Below are 14072 nucleotides of genomic sequence, written 5' to 3' on the forward strand. Positions count from 1 at the left end.
CGTTCTTCCATTATGAAGAAGGTAACCCTTTTTAAAAATTAATATATATCCCTTGATAGGTTTTTGCATAGAAGATGTTTATACGCATTTGCTTTTTTGAGCCACCATCTGGAATGTCTGACGTCCTTGTGGTCTGTATAACCCAGTGCTTCTCTAAGGAAATGCAAAAAGAGGAGATAGTAGTGGGGAGCTGTACAGAGCTATCTTAAACTCATTCTGGGACTGAACCACGTCTGGGTCAATTCCAGTGATGTATTGAATGGATGGGCCAAGTAACGGTCCCCTCCTTCTCTCATGAAAACAAGAGGGAGGGGAAAAAAAAAAGGGGGAGATGAGACTTGGTGGAGTGGGTTAGTTCAGGAATCTGACATTTGGTCAGATAGGAGCTTCATTAATTAAAAGCAGAGCAAAACAGAAAGCTACATGGAGTCATCTGGGAGTTCTGCAAGTCTCAGTTTCCCCGAGAAATGCCTCAATTCTACACAGCACAGAACTACAGGAGACGGTAAAATCAACAAACAAGTTCCAAACAGTATATTTGAGACACATCCAGGTCTTCCTTGTGCTCGGGAATTTATGGATCTCGCTCTCACTGCCTAAAAATGACATCTCTTTAAATATAGCCCCTAGACCCCTCTAAAAGAATAGGGTCACTTGTTGTTTTCTTCCTTATTATTGCAGAAGCAAGTGTCCCTACAGCTTTTCAGTGCCAGATCTTTTACTTCCCAGGAAAAAACCCAAAACCAACCAAAAAAAACAGCAGAAAAAAGAGCTCATTTAAAATAAGCACTAATAATGACCATATGATCTCCTGGTTTGATATCTACATATTTATTTCTTTGCAGAAAGGGTATTTATGCATCTGACAGCAGTTGCTTTTATTTTACTCCAGTGTCTTTGATTTGAGAGAGTTTTTGTGCATAATTCTTTTCACCAGAGAGGTGCTGTATGGCATGGGTCTTCAGCGGTTAGAGTAGAAGAGATGATTGAATGAAGTTAATTCCTTGGTAGATGCGACAGATGATAGATGGGAAAGACCTTGAGTGTCTACACTGATAAGGGGTCTGTCATGTCAGGGAATAAGGAAAAGTGCAATATTCCTGGAAGAGCTTTAAATTACATTTTCATTCTGACCTACTTTTCATCCAGTTTTTAAGGTCTGCTTGGTGATGACTTGATAAGGGTGAAGTGAAGAGTGACTGATAAGAAACCTAGCTTGAGGAAACTAAGACTACCTTGTTCTGGTGTCTTTGACTGAAAGTAATGCTTGATTTACTATGAATCTTCATTCATATTTATTTAGTACTTTCACTGGAAGTCTTGCTACTTGAGCGGAAGTTGCAGCAAGCTGGCAAAGATTACAAATAGACCTTCATCAAAAAACCCTTGTATAGTGGGAGGAGTTCTCCACCTTCAGTCATGGTAATCTCCTAGAAATGGGATTATTGAAGGTGCAGGATACTGTTTTGGGCCTGTGGACAGTTTTGTATCAGTGAAGATTTTAATGATCTGTGCTAGGATCTTGTCTGACATGAGTGCACAGTTCTTCTCTAACACATTGTCCAACACGCACTGCCTCAGAAGTGTGAGCTGCCAAAGTGTCCCAGCTACTGGCTGCACCCCAGGTTCATTCCATATCACTCCAGATACAGTAAAGTGTCTAAAGTCATGTGGAATTATCTCCTGCACTGGAATACAGTTTCATCCCAAGCCCCCTTTGCTATTAATTAAGAGAGAAAGAGAGGCACTTCTAGAAGATCTTGCAAGACTTGGCCAGTCTCTCACAACCCCTTGAAGTGCCTCCTGACACTAGGAGAAATGAAACTCTCAAGTTAAACACTAAAGAAAAGCAGGATGAATTTAGACTTTTGGCTCCAACTCCACTACACTATGAGCCACCTCTCAGGGCCACTGTTCAGTTCCAGTTGCTAGTTTGTGCTGAAGGTCAATACAAATTGCTTGTGGGAACATGGCACAATTCCGACTGTGAGGAAAAAATAAGAAAAAATAATAGGCATCCAGCAGTCACTCATGCTGAAAAACTGAATGAGAAACAAGTCCCTTGCGCACAGGATCGTCCCAGAGACAAAATCGTGTACTTAAGCCTGTAGTTCCCTCAATACTGACAAGATTTCATTAAAGGACAGAAAAGACATCCTAGAAACAGACAAATGGTGGATGGATCCTTAAGATGTTGTATACTGAATCTCAGCAACTGGAAAATGAAGCAATATGTTGTTTCCATTTCCTTATCTTCTCCATGTATAGCCATGAAATCAATGCCTGCTGGGTTCCATAGCTTCCTCTGTGTCTCCAGCATGTACAGGAACCCAGTTTCTTAAGAGATTTTGATTCACTTTTAAAGCCCTATCACTGAAAACCTTCACTTTGTACACAATCTCCATTAAATAAACAAGGTTACAATTCTGCCAAGACTTTCCAGTCCTAGGACAGCCAAAAGTATTCAAGTTGATGTATTCAGACTATAATGTGGTTAGTGGGAAGATCATCACCTGCATTTACATAATTGCTTTTTAATTATGTTAGACTACTTCAGGCAAAATATTCCTAATCTGTATGTTTATTAATAATCTTTTAAAATAATCCCAGCTAACCAAACTCTAAGGGGTATATATGGAAGTAAAAGAAATAACTTATTCAATGGCTTTTTGTATGATTTGTTTTGAATTTTGACTCATCAGATAAAGCTGTGGATAACGATGTTATTGAAAGAAACAAAACTGAGGTTATGAAATACTTGCATATCAGAATTATTTAATGGATAGTATAGATTTGAGTGGAGCAACATCCAAAACATTTGCATGATCTGAATGTTAGATAGATAAGCACTGCAAAATTAAAATACTTCCTTAAACAACTGTATTATATGGAAACATTCCCACTGTGGTATAAATTGGCACTGTAAAAAGAGCAGCAGGTGCTAAAGTAAATCCCAGACCCAATTATACAAGAAGAAAACTTGCCAAACCACGTACACGTCAAATTTGCTGCTCCTAGTAATACTGGGGACTGTTCCATTAAGGGCTGAGTTTCCCAGACAGAGAAACCCGGAGGAAGCCTGTGATGTTTTTCCATAGTTAGGCACAGCCAATTGGACCTGCAGTAAAATGAATCTCTTCCAAGCATGCGGAGCATTGACCATTCGCTAGGCCCCACGTGGTCCCAGGCACTCCTCCAGAACTATGGAGTGTAGTAAAGTGATTATGGGATTCTGTGACTGATGGCTCTATCACATGCCTGAGATTCATGGCTCACATAGCCACGCTCCAGTGATGGGTGGTGGTGTGCCTGCAGAAAATGCAAAGGAATTTGTGTTTTAATGTAGCTTAGCCAACAGCAGAAATGGTTAAGACTAGTCATCTAAATTTGCATTTGCAGAGGGCAAAATAAGTGCCCAAAGACAATGGCCACAGCTTGATGTTATGTGCGCTAATTTAATTTGGCATCTGAGGCTCTACCATGGAAAAAATCCCTAGTGGTCTGGTTAAACCACATACCCGCAGGCTCCCTAACTTTTAGGTATCTGCTCACACTGAATCTCAGCTTTCTACTGCTCCCTTTCAATGTTTATTCTGTTGCCTTTGGCCATCAGCTTGCTGTGTAGATTAAAAAGGCAGCGTTGCCTCTCAGGATATTTCAGGCTTTTCTTCTTTGCAAGATTAGACAGCCTCCTCTCTATTCCTCAGCCAGAGGAAAAAGAGCGACCCTTTCAGCCTTTCCATCCTTTTAAGGACTAATATCCCCCTTGTTTCTTCATTTCTTTCCTCCCATTTTCAGTGCAATACTTTAAGTGCTCTTTTTTCAGAATATGATTAGGTTTAACACCATTCATCTAGACTTCAAAATAGCGGTTGAGCCTTGGTGTACTACTGGTTGTGCTGCCTTATTTGAAAGAGCTTGGCTTTCAGGGCCAGCTCCTCTCCCTTTCCAAAATCCTTCTACAGGTTTCCCAAGGGAATGGTTCCCATTCCACATAGTGCTTATTACTTAGGTTCTGAAACTTCCATTAGAGAAATTCCTCACAGTCTGGTTAGCAGTGAAAAATCAAACCAGAGGCCTTTAGGGTGGAACATTGTGTCATAAGGAAACCATGGTTGTGGAAGTTGGATTTCTGTTCTCTGAACATGAATAATAAATGAGAAACAGCTTCACTGTCATGATTTAAGTCATAATATTTCAAGTTCTATAGATTATAGACATTTAGAGTGTCCCTGGAGCTGCCCATGGCTCCTTCTTGGAGGGGGTGAACATGTCTACTCTTTTTTCATAGTGCAGGTGCTAAGATATGGCAAGGTTTCTCCAACTTGTTCACAGTCATATTGAAAAAACTGGAGCAGAACAGGGAACTGAACCTGTGCTTATCAGATCCCCGGAATTTGTGCTATCTAGTGTCCTGTACTTGCTGCACATCCTGAAACCAATGCAAGCTGATTGGAAAATCATGTATAAGAGCCAAGCACTGAACATAACAGAAGCCAATGGAATGATTCCAGAACTGTTTAGAAGACCAATAAAAAGACAGACTTTTAAAAGCAAACCATCCTTCCCTTCCCCGAGAAAAATCTCAGCTCTTTGAAACCACACAGAAGAAAGTTAATGCAAATGAATGGTTGTAGGATCAGAGAAAGGATTTTCTTAAGTCTGGCCTCTGCTGTTGCAAGTGTGAGAACTATGAAAACTCTCCCACGTTGTTATCAATACTCATCCTGAAACCAGTTAGGTTTCTTCCCTTTGCTATTCCTTTCTAGAGGCTTTTCCAGAGCTCTTCTCTGCTGGTTAGCAACTTTCTCCCAATTACCAGCCTAAATTATCTTTATTTTGCCATTGCTTTGCTCTTGCTTGTTTTACTTCTCCATTTCACAGCTTCTTCCAAATAAAACCACTGTCCTGGATCTTTGTCAATTGGCAATTTGAGACACATTTCATTTCAGGCCTGGTCTAGAGCCCATTGAAATCAATGGGACTCTCCATTGAGTTCAGTATGCTTTTCAAGGCAGCCTTTATGGTCTATCCCTGTAGTCAGCTGGATATTAAAGGTCCATGCTGATAAAACAATATGCCTAACAAAATTGTACTGCAGTTTACAGACTGCAGGATCCTTCATATACCTGCTTTTGTTGGCCAGTTCAAGGAGGAAAGACAGGGAAGCAGAATATTCAACATTTCAATAACAACTGGGATCTAACAGCCAACAGGAAAGGCACTAATCTTAAAAGCACGTGCAGTGGAGCACTTCCTTATGAAGACAGCATTGTGAAGCCACCTCTGGAATTACTTTACTGCCATTTGTCTTCATTTCACTCCTCTGCTCACATGGGCACTGCATGAAACCAACATGCCTGGGAAGAAAACCACAAATGATACTGTTTTCATGTTCCTTTCCTTTCTTTCTCTCTTTTTTTTTTTAATCACCTGGAGGAGGGAAAGCTGCTAATTATCTAAAAGTGACATTATCAACAATGATATTTATTTCCAAAATGTAGTTCTTTTTAAATTGCCATCCAATGCATACCAGGTCCCTCATTCTAGCTTTTTATAGCTTTTCCTCAAGTGCCACAATATAAAGTTGTATTTTGCAGTTACAGAGCAATTTTACTTGTAATGATGAAAACACTACACCCTAAGAAGTGGCCACAACAGTGCACTATAAGAACTAAACAAAGCTTTTGTCAATAGATTGATTGACCAACATTACAGACAGTAGGAACTCAAGTGATGATCCACACAGATAAATTAGTCACATAACGTTAAGCAACAGATGTTAAAGAACTACAAAACTGACTGTAGCTTGAGACTCAAATAGCCTGTGAAAAAGAATGGCCCCAGTTTGGCACTTAATACCACCTAAACTCAGCACAACAGAAGTGAAAGCAGAAACAGTATGAGCTGGAACATCTCAGTGATAAGTTAAGATCCAGCAATCAGGACACAATACCTCAAAAGATCCTCAGCAACATCCCCAGAAGAATTGGCATTGTTGCTCCCTTCCTCTGTAACTCCACTCCCAGCTAAGGAGTTGATTTAACTATTTAAATGTTTGCAATCATTAACCTTTCAATAAAAACACAGCTTCAGCTTATTAAGCTCATTAGCCTGTAACAAATGAAGCTTTTGAACATGCCAAGGAGCAAAATATAACTGGATTCAGAAAGCAATTAGATGTATTTGGAGAGGATGATAGGTCTCTTGAGGACTATTCAGCACAGAGATGTGGATACAGTCTATGATTCAGGAGGTCCCTAGGCTGCAGACTGCAGGGTGGTTTTTTCAAGGGAACACCATACGTGTTTGTCTAGCTCTCTTATTGTCTCCGTTACTCTTTAGTTCCTGGGTCGGGTGGTCCTTTGATCTGATTCACTACAGCTGTTCTTATGTACTATTAATGCTTGGCCAGCAGCCAACACACACACACACAGTGTCAAACTAGCTGGAAAAAAGTAGTAGAAAGCATTGGTTTACACTCTATAAACTAAGCAGGCCCTACAGCAGAATGGTAGTAGAAATACTACAGCTGAAGCCCTCTGTAAGTCTAGCTTTTGACCAAAGAATGAATGTTACTCAGCATGGAGGATAAAGGCTTATTCAGCAGCAGTTGATACCAGAGTAATTATCAACCCCATGCAGGTATAACAAATTGTCCAAAGTCTTTGATTTTTGTCCTTGCCCTTTTTCTTTTTTTTTTCAGTGTAGGCAGGAACACCCTTGAAACAGATGGATTTGCATTACTGCACATTGTAAAGGACCAGTTTTCAGTGCCTTGTAAACCTAGGCTGGGTCAGGAAGGAATACTTGGCTGTATTGCCTTGCATTTTACATTTTCGGACCACACGTTGCTTTCTTGGAGGATTACTCTTATCAAAACTCGAAGATGTTTTCAGGAACCCCAACGGGGTCTCTCCTAGGACTGAAGCTCCATGCACACAGATTTCAATACCGACACATGCTTCTCATGAACCTACTTCAAATGTCACCAGTATACTTACAGGTGAAGCTCTCACTTGTCAGATGACGCAGTTGCTTGACACACTAAAAAAAATACCAAAAGGACAGAGAACTATTCAAGTTATCTCTATGATTAGTGAGAGGTAAACACTATAAATCCACTACCAGCATAGTTCTTATTCCAGTTTTCATGCTTGCATGCTCTCTACAAATTTCTCTTCTTCAGCCTTGTGTGCTCTTAGTGCCCCAGAGTAATATTATTGCTCAAGTAAACTCTAAGTCTCAAGGAACTACTCAAAATCATTGAGCTGACTGTGCATCTGCTTTATTCCAGGGAAAGTTAAGGAGCAGGGAAAATGGAAACTAAACATTTTGTTCTGGATCATTCAACCTGGGCTGAGTTTACTGAACTTCAGCAGTGTGTCCTAGAAAATTTCTTTTCTCCTTAATGGCTAGGATTATCTGTATTGTCTATGACGGACCCTGGATATGAGATTCAGATGAAGCATTAGTGTAACAGGTCTGCCTGCTATCAAGCCAAGCATAGTTGGGGGCCTGCTCATTCAGACCAATTTTTATTGGGGTCCCTGAACCACTTGCATGAGGGGAAAAGCTGTTGCTTTCAGGTTCATCTGTGTGGAAGGTATCAATGCTACGTGTGTCAGCTGTGGCTAGAAAAAAAGCAGGCTCATGCTCATACTCTGTTTCAAGATCATCATCTTGTGGAAAGTTGTCTTGGCAGCCCTCCGTATTTTTGATTTAGCTCTTGGAGGCTTAGGATTTTACGTATTATTGCATGAATTTCTGGCTATGTCCCCACCCAACTCTCATCACACAAAAGGTCTCAAATATACTGTAGTTTGTGTATTTGATCGCCAGAATTGCCTGTAATTTTTTTTTTTTTTCCAGATGGCAGAGCATCCTAAGATGGTAGCACGGGATCTGGCTGGAAACACTACGATAAGCACTACACAAGCCAAGCTAGAAAGGTGCAGTAAATGCAATACACAGATCCAATGGCTTCTCAAGTGAGCAAGCAGAGACCTAACTGAACATCATCATTAAGAGTGGTGACACCTGATCCTTAAGAAGGCCACTGCATTAAATGGTGTAGATGATGAGGGCAGGGTGTGAGGCAGTACGGAGAGACAAAATACTTCAGCACAGAATTCCAGCCACAGGAACTTCATGACTATGAGCAACTCACTCATATATGAAATTACCTCCTCTTCTAATAGGAACAACAGTCACAGAGCAATTTACCAGTTGCAAAGATGTAAGGTTGTGTCATGTGCATGCAAAGGCTTTTACAACACAGCAGTCACATTTGGACTGCCACAAACTACTGCACAGATGATCCTTAAGAATGATACTAGGAGCTTTGTAGTTTGGTTGTGTTTTGGTTTCTTTTTTTTTTATTATTTTTATGTATTTATATTTTCCCCCTAATTTCCTGTGATTTCAGCTGAGGAGACAGTGGCATTGTTGATTTTAAAGGGGCAGACTTCGCAAGCAGATTAACATGCTCCATATGTCTGGTCAGTTTGTTGAAGAGTCCAAAATGTGCATCTATTAAATATAATGAATGAGGAATGATAGATGGTGTCTCACAGTCCCAAGCTTGTAATTAAAAAGGAGGGAGAGGCTGCAGGGTAAAGAGCAGAGAAAGCATCCTTCAGTCACAAATCCTTGACATGGAGATGTCAGTTGTTCAAAAGAGGTTTTAACATCTCTGACATGAGGACAGCAAGGGAATGGAAAAGTAAGCAAAACAAAGCACTGGAAGGGCTTTTTAACACTGTGTTAGGCAAATGAGAGGATAAATGATGACTATCTATTGGATGGTGGTGGGAGGGTTATAAACATTACAGAGACAATTGCCGCTAAATGAGGTGTATCCCAGGCAGCTGTCCTGATGCATGAGGAGGCTGTTTTCAAAAGAAAGGATTCTCCCATCAACATTAAAACAAAACAAAATAAAAAGATCCCTTTTACACAGCTCGCATGCCATGAATAACTCAGCAGCATGCAAGTCAAACCCTTCCAGAGCCAGGCTGTGTTCTGGCTGCCTCCTTTTGGGCATTATTCGAACATGGATGTGCACTCTTTGTAAGCCTTAATTATCAGAGCAACCGTACCAGGAAGCTAGCCTGCCCTGTTTGTCTGGACTTGTGTCTTTTATGCCTCTGATCTATGTGTGGTAGATCTGAGAGCTTCCATGCTGGCTCAGTCCCCATTGGAGGGATTTGGTTGACTGCTGTCTTGCTGGATTGCTCTGATCACAAGAATTATTGGTTTCTTTCAAGGTCCATTTTCTTTTTTTCATGCCATATGAATCTGTGACTGACTGAGCTTACTGTATTTGTTTAATGGAAATTTCCAGCATGCAGAGGTAGATGAGTGCAGTGTGAGAATGTAATAGTCATATGAAAACTAGCAGTGTTTGGGTTTTTTGTTAGTTACTAATATATCCAGCTCTTTTGGAGCACATTCCTTCAGTACACTTCGGATTACATTATTATTTCACAGGCAGGGAAACGGAGGCAGAGACAAACACAGCATCTTGTCCTGGACAATGGTGCCACAGCTGAAATGTAAGTTAAGATTTCTTAAGTGTAGTGCAGTTACCTATCCAGAAAGTGCTGCCTGTCTTTGGCCTGTGGCAAAATTATAGTCTAAAACAACTGTGGTTGCTACTCCAGTGAAATATTCTTATTTCTGAAACTGAGCTCATGTTCAATACTCTTTCACGTCCTTGTTATGCTAGAAGCCTCAACAATGCTGACTTCGGGGAACTGAAAGACTGGGTCTCTCCCTTTGCATTAACTGATTGATTGACTGATGCTGGCAGAAAGGTTTTCAAGCCACATTTCTTTTCCAGTGGTCACTAGATCAATAGTGATCCATGGTGCAGCCTGAGGTGTTCCACAGAATGATTGCAAGTTCCTTTTAACCACCCCAAAATATGTCTATACATAACAATGCAAAATCAAAATGACGTGCGGGAACAGACTCTACAACTCCCGAAGAGTTATAAAGCAGGCATGTTTATTGCGGCGCTGGGTGCAAGGGGGATCACTCCTCCAAACTTGCACACCGGGTCGCAAAACAATCGTCTATTTATGATAAAAAGCATACATATTCATTAATATGGGCTGGGTTATTATAATTAACTCTAAGAAAAGGCATTACTATTCTAATTATTTCTAGGAACTCATTATCATAAGTCTCCTCCCCTTGCCGCATGCGTACTGTCATCTGGTGGTCGTGGGCCAGGGTCTTCTGGAGGAAGGATCATAGTCTTCTTCACCGTGTACTTTTACCTTTGGCTTAGAATGCTGAGCTGACTGGACCCCAAACCACAGAATTGGTCCCGACCAGATGGATACTTCACCCTCAATCAGGTTCCTCCTTAGTGTGCAGGCTGTTCCTACTATCTTATACATTGTGCTTACAACACAAGGCCAATTCCTTCTCTTGGAATGCTGGGATCCGAGCTCTGTTCTTTGTCAAGCTGTACTAAATCTACACTAACAATGTTTAACCATTCATTCTCCGAATCAAAAAGTAAAGGAAAATAAATGAAGATGTGAAATCTATAACTAAGTTTTACTTGGTTGAAAATGAAATCTATTCTGGCACAAGATCGTACATGGGTTTATTTTTTCAAACACTTCACTTATGAGAGAGTGAGAGCTCTCTCAGAGATTTGTAAACTGGCTATCCTCCTAGGAGCGCTCCGAGGTAGTGTGCAGAGATTTTGTCACTATGCAGCCCGTCACCTTAGAAAGGAATGAGAGCTACCTGCTGTTTACAGCTCTGACAAGGGAGAGCCATGTCACAGATAATGTTGATATATCCCTCCAAAATGACAAGATGGTCTGGAGCAAAAGAGCATCTCGGTAAAATGGACTTTGTTTGCATAGACACAGTATTGCTTTCTATGAGAGTTATTGCTGCTGTTTGTACCACAATAGCATCCATATTTGCCCCAGGGCATCCGGGCTCTGCTGTAAATACTACAGTCACCTTATGGATCAAGAAGCATCTCTGACCGCAGAGCTTTGGAGACAGGTGGGTAAAGGAAGAAATGACAGTCAAAGCACAAAGAAAAGCTTCTGTTTTGGGGAAACACTGACCATTTAAGATACAGCTCCATTCAGAATAAAATTCTTATGGAACTATTTGTAAAATGTTGCATTTTCTGACAAAAAGCTGTCAGACTGGAAAAAGGCTGGCCCAGCTGCATCTGGGAAGTGAAGTAACACAACCATCTCCAAACAGCTGGTCAGTGGCAACTGCAGCAGAAGAGACAAGCTTCCTGGCTGAGCTGGTCTCCATTAAAATGGGTTGCTTTCCCTTCAATGGTGCCATGTGCACCTCGGCAGCAAACCCACCTCGGGGCCTGGCAGGCTCACAGCAGCCTCATGGCCACCTCCCCTTCTTCACACTTTGGGTAGCCATATAGTGCTTGGGCTGTACTGCTGCAAGGACTGTACCCAGCTGAACAGGCTGGAGAGAGTATGTGTCCACTTCTAAATTGGTGCTAGAGCAGCAGTCTCCACTCTTGACTTTTAGAAGTCCCTTCTGGAGAGAAATGACACAGGAAAAGCAGCAGGAATGAAAGTCTGGCTTGGTGAGGGTGACAGTAGCAATAAGGAAAGAGCATTTAAACCTGAAAAAAAGGAAGAATTTTCCTTCTGGTTGAAAATAATGGTGCTTCTAGCTACAGTCCACCATCCCCTGGTTGAGGAACTCCATAGAGGAGTTGCCAAACCTCACAGTACAACAAGGATATCAGAAAACCTCTCCCTCCCCCAGGGTAGCAGAACAGGTGCACTGCTCAGGAACAAGATGGATCTTGGTTTCACCATCTTCTGCTTTGCCACCTCGATGGGAGGAGGGAAAGGGAATTGCTTGCCCACATGCATATCCTTTGAAAATTGTAATTTTCCTGTAGGATTCCCTCCATCAAAAAATTTCCCTGAAATAATTTTCTTTCTCTGTGCCCCTCTGCCCTAGTTTCTCTCCCTTTTTCCAGCAGCTGAATATGAAACCAATTCAACATTGAAATAAAAAATGCTTTTTTTCTTTCTCTTATTCTGAGAAATAAAATCTCATAGTTGATTTGATGAAAGCTTTTGTTTTACAGGGAAATCAATTCCTCCTCCAACCTCATTTCATTTTATAACAGACACTAGAAAAATGCCCATTCCCTCTAAACTTGACAGATGCCACCACAAGGTGAGACGGAACCACTGTTTACTGAGTCTTTTTTAATATGCTATGTACATGGAAACACTTCTTCATCCATCACTTGAAAGGTTCATTTCTTCCTGCTGCCCTTCACCCCACTTTCAGGTCTCCCAAGCCAACCGTGACTGTGCAACATAACTGACTCTGGTATAAATAAGATCTGAGGAAATAGAAGAAATTAAGAAATCCTCCAGCCCTAAGGCTAAGTATCGCCCTCCTATTTGTTTTCTCTGTATAGGTTTAATACTTTTTCTCAGCTGGGTACACGAGCTAATATACTACATAATCAGAGGGAAAATATCGCCTTATAGAAATCTCATTTCTTATCACGGTTGAGGTTTCTGTGGATACTGGAAATATTTTACCCTTTCATAGTATGTGGGCAGAATAGGAGAGAAACAACACAAGTGAATAATTATTTTCAGCTTTAGGGTCTCATTTGTATTAAAGAGTCTAAACACTGAAAGTGGAGGGAGACTCAATCTTCTTCTTCCATCTCATATGTGCTACCTTGTTGCTGAAATCCAAGTAATTTCAATGGAGGAACTCAGTTGATACAGAAAAAAATTCTGTATTTGGGGTGCATTAAGGGATGGAACTTCACAGTCCATCTATAGAACACATATGCCAGTCATAGCAATGGTATGAAACACTCTCCTTATCTACATTATGTGTTTTGTTCAGACGCTCTACAGGGCCCGTCTGTTTGGTGTGATCAGCACACCTACATCTTTCTGGGTGGCCATGGTCTGTGGCAGGGTCTCCAGGAGTTCAGCCTGTGAGTAATAACCTACTGACACTGAGCCTATTTATCTAAAATGGGGCATGAGTCTAAAACAGTGCAAGCCTTAGAGCAATCCCCTTCAGCTGGCTGATTTTCACCATTCATCAACTCATAATTCATCTGAGGTTAAAAAAGAGAAAAATGTTTGGATAAAGACACTCACATTAGGAGAGATACAAGATAATCAATATAGCTCCTATCCTTTCAGAAGTCTTTTAAAAAGCTGTAAATATCATAACATAAGAAGGCAGTTTGCAATAGAGAACTTAGCTTGAATCAGATATTCATCAGTATAAGTAGAAATTGATAAAACATAAAAAACCACAATCTCTGTCTCCCAAACCAGTCCTCAAGCCTCCCCTTCACTCTCAGCCGTGTTGCAGGGCAGACCAAGCTCAGCCAGTCAGATCATTCAGCTTGTGACCAAACTCGTGTACTGACTATCTAGTTATCTAAAGTAAAATGAAAGTTTAAAAGGCAAAATGGGGTTTGGAGAGAGAACAAAAGCAAAGGCAAAAAGTTCTCTTACTTCTTTGGTCATAAAATTCCCCATTAATTTTGGTCTTTGATGCTTTTCACACTAGCCAGTAGAGCTCTACAGTAAAGATCCTCTGTGGAGGAGATTAGTGCCTCAGAGCTACACTCCAGGGTCAGGATTGTCCTCCTTTCTCCTGGGGGGACTGTATGCTGCCCTGACTGACGCCAGCGAGTTGGCCACAGTAGAGGCAGTCTCAGGACCAGTCCTTCTGCTGCTTCTCCCCTAAGGAAATACAGAAACACCCTTGTTTTACCACAACAAACCGTGCACAGTGCCAGGTAAACATCTTGCTTTGAAGGTAGTTAAAGCAGATTAAAATATTTACAGAGACTATCCACAGCTCTTACATTAATTCTATTATTTCAGTTGCCAAGAAACTCAGAGTGTTGCTGTGAGGAAGAAAGGTAGATGCAATAGGGAGAAGCTAAGGGCCATGCTCATAGCACCTGCTGCAATGCTGGAAATTAGTCCAGTGTAGATAAATCCATGCAGTCTATGGACAACTCATGTTTCCCCTTACCCAAAATCATA

This window comes from Numenius arquata, chromosome 15 (assembly GCF_964106895.1).
Source record: "Numenius arquata chromosome 15, bNumArq3.hap1.1, whole genome shotgun sequence".
NCBI classification, from domain to species: domain Eukaryota; kingdom Metazoa; phylum Chordata; class Aves; order Charadriiformes; family Scolopacidae; genus Numenius; species Numenius arquata.